The sequence below is a fragment of the Sparus aurata genome, chromosome 11 (genome assembly GCF_900880675.1).
Source record: "Sparus aurata chromosome 11, fSpaAur1.1, whole genome shotgun sequence".
NCBI lineage: Eukaryota > Metazoa > Chordata > Actinopteri > Spariformes > Sparidae > Sparus > Sparus aurata.
In genome coordinates this window covers 550,378-556,486 of record NC_044197.1, presented here as the reverse complement: position 1 = coordinate 556,486, position 6,109 = coordinate 550,378, and positions in this window count along the sequence as shown.

Here is a 6,109-nt window from a genome sequence, read left to right as displayed (position 1 = left end):
TAAATACATAATGTAATAATGATAATAGATACGTAGCGTTTTTCTTTCTGCTTCATTTTAAATAAAGTTTGTCAGCTGATGCTGAAACGTTTCGTCGGTCTTAAAACCTGAAACTGAAACAATCAGCGGTGGAGTTTTTAATAATCGGACACAAACAGAAACGTTGATTATAAATTATATTGATTGAATCCGAGCGAGTCGTGTTTATTCTGTTTATTTAATATTTTCATCGTCGGGCTGCGTGATGTTTATATATATTAAATTCTGACAGATTTCATGATTTGATTTGTGTGATGGATGATAAACAAATCTGCAGCTCATCAGTGTTTTATTATTAATATGTAATATATATAAATATAAATATAAATACACATTCAGATGTTCGTGACAGTTTTGATCGTCGCGGTTGTTAATTTGTTGTTCGCTGTATATTTGTTTAAATATATTACATTTAATTTATCAGCAGGGTCGTTAGGGTTACTCTGAAAATATACTCTGATACGGTTACTAATTAATTTATTTTAAATGTTGTCAGTAATCCAAGTATCACAATAATAAAATAATCTCATTTGATTAGTCAAAGTCAGTTTTTTCGTGCGTGTGTGTTTGTAAAAAAACTGAACTGTTTTTTATTGTTTTAAATAAAATAAATCAGAATTTGTACAGAAGTTCTGAGCAGGACCGGATGTTCTGACACAGATGATGTGTTCAAACGTTCGTCTGAAGGTTTATACTGAAGCAGCAGACGATGAGTTCAGGGTCCGGCTGATCCAGCGGGACGTGTCGCTCTCCGGAGGTGAAGCTGAGCAGGTGGAGCGTTTTAACTTTATCAGATTAATTTTTTTAGTTCACGTTCGTGTCTCGTCGTCTCTCAGTGTGAAACAGGAAGTGTTGATGATCTCAGTCGTGGAGTCTGACGATGAAGATGATCACCGTTAATCTGATATAATCTGATTTAATCTGCAGGTCGTGTGTTCCTTTTAAAAACAGGTCTGTGATCTGAATGAGATGAACCTGAAAAAATAAATCAAATAATTGAATGAATCTGATGTTTGACAGTCAGAAGTGTCGTCTGCTGCCTATAAACGACTTTATTGTTGCTGTGTGGATCAATATGTATTGATTACATCATAAAATCAGAGCTGCTGATGGTTCAGTGATGAGAAAAATAAATTCATCCTCATATTCAGACGGTAAAAATAAACACAGTATTTTAATATTTATCAAACAAAAAGAGACACACTGGTTTTATTTTTCAAAATCAACAGTAAATACATTTCTTTAAATACAATTTTTATTTTTTTTAGATATTTATTAATTGTAAAACAAAAGTCGTTTTCTTAAACAAATCAGTGATTATTATTTATTCCACTGTAAAACAGTCAGATGACCTGCGCTCAGAGTTAAACTGAAGACAGCAGCTGATGGCACATTCATTAAACTTTATATTTAAATTGATTTATTTGGTGACGACGTCCTCCAACATTTACAGCCCTGATGTTCAAAACAGAGTCAGTCACAAAAACACAAACTGTGTTTAACAATGTGTGTAATAATGTGTGTGGTTACTCAACATGAACACATAAAATCATCTTTAATGTCCCACAGTTTAATCATGAAGCTCTTCATGTGTTAAAAACAGTTAGCGGTTGCTAACGAGTGTCTGAATGAGACTACAGAGGTTGTCGGGGACATTAAACGTCCTCACAGTGAACACGGAGACTCATCTACTCACTAGTCCGTCTTTACAGGCCACTTTAGTTACACACTGTTCTAACTCTGACTTTACAACTTGTACACTGATCAGTTTATAGAAAACCTGGATAGTAATTGTGCAGTAAGACTCTTAGTGGTGGTGACGTTTAGCTACCTCTGTTAGCTCAGTTAGCTCAGTTACCTTAGTTAGCTCTGTTAGCTCTGTTAGCTCAGTTACCTTAGTTAGCTCTGTTAGCTCTGTTAGCTCAGTTACCTTAGTTAGCTCTGTTAGCTCTGTTAGCTCAGTTACCTTAGTTAGCTCTGTTAGCTCTGTTAGCTCAGTTAGCTCAGTTACCTTAGTTAGCTCTGTTAGCTCTGTTAGCTCAGTTACCTTAGTTAGCTCTGTTAGCTCTGTTAGCTCAGTTACCTTAGTTAGCTCTGTTAGCTCTGTTAGCTCAGTTACTTAGTGCTCGTTAGCTCTGTTAGCTCAGTTAGCTCAGTTAGCTCAGTTAGCTCTGTTTGCTCGGTTAGATCAGTTAGCTCAGTTAGCTCTGTTAGCTCAGTTACCTTAGTTAGCTCTGTTAGCTCAGTTACCTTAGTTAGCTCTGTTAGCTCTGTTAGCTCAGTTAGCTCAGTTACCTTAGTTAGCTCTGTTTGCTCGGTTAGATCAGTTAGGTCAGTTAGCTCTGTTAGCTCGGTTAGCTCTGTTAGCTTAGTTAGCTCAGTTAGCTCTGTTAGCTCGGTTAGCTCTGTTAGCTTAGAAGCTCTGGTCCCAGCAATCGAGTAGTTAAGCAGCTCTAAAGGAAACAGCATGTGTTCTGAACTGTCCCTTTAATTCTGTGAAGGATCCATCATCACTTCGTGCGTCCACATTCGATCTGATCACCAGTCAGCTGAGACGTGTTGTGATGTAATCGTCTGACAATCACCTGACGCGATGACACGGCGATGTGATGTGTCGGTGTAACCTGAGCGCGGCCTGCAGGTGGCCGCCATTCAGGTCTCGACAGTCGGTTCCAGCCTGCGATCTGATTGGTCCGCTGGGTCGTCATTGAGGGATCTGGAGGTTTGTGGAGCTCGGAGCAGATGGTGACCTTTGACCCCGGGAAAGAAAAAGACCTGTGAGGTCTCTGAGCAGCAGCCTGTCGGTCACATGATCCCTGAGAGGCTCAACCCTTTCTCTCCTTCAGTTTGCTGCTCCACCAACACCCGTCCTCACCCGTCCTCCCGTCCTCACCCGTCCTCACCCGTCCTCACCCGTCCATCCGTCCTCACCCGTCCTCACCTGTCCTCCCGTCCTCACCTGTCCTCCCGTCCTCACCCGTCCACCCGTCCTCACCCGTCCTCCCGTCCTCACCTGTCCTCCCGTCCTCACCCGTCCACCCGTCCTCACCCGTCCTCACCGTCCACCCGTCCTCACCCGTCCTCCCGTCCTCACCCGTCCTCACCTTTCCTCCCGTCCTCACCCGTCCTCACCTGTCCTCACCTGTCCTCACCTGTCCTCCCGTCCTCACCCGTCCTCACCCGTCCACCCGTCCTCACCCGTCCTCACCCGTCCACCCGTCCTCTACAAACAGTGAACTGCTATTTTCCTTCCGTCTGTTTCTGTTGTCGTCACATATTTGAATTCAGCCCTGAATCTTAGTTTTCTTGTTAATAAGCGATGTAACTGCTGAAAACTTCTCGTTTAAATCACAAATATGTGTCAAACAGCCGACTTAATAATCTGTTTGCTCCTGGAGAGGAGTGAAGCCGCTGGTCGGGCTGTCGGAGTACAGCTGCTTCGCTCCAACAACAGCCGGTGACAGAAACACAACGTGTTGATCCGTCAGCTCCATGTCTGAACTTTGTGTTGTGAGGGTTTGTATTGATCAGGAAACACTGATTAAAGATGATCAGACAGTTGTCAGCTCAAATACTCTCAGTATGTTTGAATCTTTGTAATCTTTTTAAGATTATAGAAAAAGAGTTTAACAACTCAGATAATTATCTCTACTATTGTTGTTGTTATTATTATTATTATTATTATTACTACTATCATTATTATAATTATAGCAAAACATCCATTTAAAATATTTTTCCCATCACACACGTTGTAGCGCTGCATGATAAGATCAATACGATCATATTGTGATTATTGACACGACTGATGTGATTCGCGGTGGTTGTTGCTGATCTGTGACTGGTTGCAACGTGTCAGAGAACAGGTGTGTTTGTTCCAGTCTCACAGTGTAAACGCAGGTTCTGATTGGTGGAGGCAGCATGTAGAGGACGGCTGCACTGAGTGTTTGTCTGGCAGCTCAGAGAGGGCGTTCGAGGACGCAGAGAGAGAGAGAGAGAAAATGAGCTCATGTAAAGTTTGTGTAACGACGGTGAAGCAACATCCAGACAGCGTCTGACGAAATGCTCCATAATGTCACGTGTACGCAGTGAATACAAATAGATGGAACGTCTATAAGAATACACCACCCGGCCTGAGCTCAGAGTGTGTGTGTGTGTGTGTGTGTGTGTGTGTGTGTGTGCGTGCGTGCTCCTCACAGACAGACGTGTTATCAGCTCCTGATTGGTCCTCCTGGAGGTGGGAGGAGCCTGCTGGTGAGCTGCAGGTCTCAGGTTCAGGTTCAGGTCTCAGGTTCAGGTCCCGGCGGGCGAACTGTTAGAGTCTGAGCATCTTCCAGACCTGCTGCCAACGTGCCCTGGAGCAGCTGCAGGTTTGACCCTCGTCAGCTCCTGCGGCGGCTCGGACCTCATGGAGCTGGTTTCATTACAGTGAATCTGAGCAGAAATCAGTTTATATCTGAGGAGGAAGGTTCAGCCGCTCGCTGCAGAGCTGCCGACTGAAACTGTTCCATCTCCTCGGACCCTCGGACCCACACACGTCTGTACAAGATGACAAACAAGTTCTGGTCTCAGTGGGTCAGACTGTTCTGGTCCCAGCAGGGCAGATGTGTTCCAGACTTTCATCTTGAGGATTAAAGACCTTGGTCTGTCCCTCTGCTGGTCTCTGAGGGCCAGTGCCCCCCTTTGATCAGCTGATCAGAGAGTATTGATCAGTAGCTTTGGCCCCGATCTGATCACTGAGTATTGTGAGTGTGAGAGAGTGTGTTTGTGTGAGAGAGTGTGTTTGTGTGAGAGAGTGTGTTTGTGTGTGTGTCAGGAGGTGTTTCTTTGGAAAAAACACTTTCTCTAACATCCCTTTACTTAAGGAGAAGTCAAGAGTTTCAGTAACTGTGAAACTGACTGTGTGTGTGTGTGTGTGTGTGTGTGTGTGAGAGTGTGCGTGTGCGTGTGTGTGTGTGTGTGTGTGTGGTGGGTAAAGGCAGGAGGAGGTGGATGGTGCTGTGTGTGGAGTCAAGTGATACTGTGTGTGATCAGCTGTGACTCTGAACACAACAGGAAAGACATAAAAACAAACATTTTAATTGAACCCTTCGGATCATCTGATTGGATTAAAGCTGCAGCTAATTATTAATTATTTATTGATTAACGAGCTGACGTCAGAAGAAGGAGGTGTGTGAGCTCACTGATGAACTGGATGTTTGGCTCTGTGTGAAGTCCACCTGCACCTGCACCTCCACCTCCACCTACACCTCCACCTCCACCTCCACCTCCACCTACACCTCCACCTCCACCTGCACCTCCACCTGCACCTCCACCTGCACCTACACCTCCACCTCCACCTACACCTCCACCTGCACCTCCACCTGCACCTCCACCTCCACATCCACCTCCACCTGCACCTCCACCTCCACCTCCACCTGCACCTCCACCTGCACCTGCACCTCCACCTGCACCTCCACCTGCACCTCCACCTCCACCTCCACCTGCACCTGCACCTGCACCTCCACCTCCACCTGCACCTACACCTCCACCTCCACCTACACCTCCACCTGCACCTCCACCTGCACCTCCACCTCCACATCCACCTCCACCTGCACCTCCACCTGCACCTACACCTGCCCCTCCACCTGCACCTACACCTGCCCCTCCGCCTCCACCTCCACCTCCACCTGCACCTCCACCTGCACCTACACCTGCCCCTCCACCTGCACCTACACCTGCCCCTCCGCCTCCACCTCCACCTCCACCTGCACCTCCACCTGCCCCTGCACCTCCACCTGCCCCTCCACCTGCACCTACACCTGCACCTCCACCTGCACCTGCACCTGCACCTCCACCTGCCCCTGCACCTCCACCTGCCCTCCACCTGCACCTCCACCTACACCTGCCCCTGCACCTCCACCTGCCCCTGCACCTCCACCTGCACCTCCACCTGCCCCTGCACCTCCACCTGCCCCTCCACCTGCACCTACACCTGCACCTCCACCTGCACCTACACCTCCACCTGCACCTGCCCCTCCACCTCCACCTGCACCTACACCTCCACCTGCCCCTCCACCTGCACCTACACCTG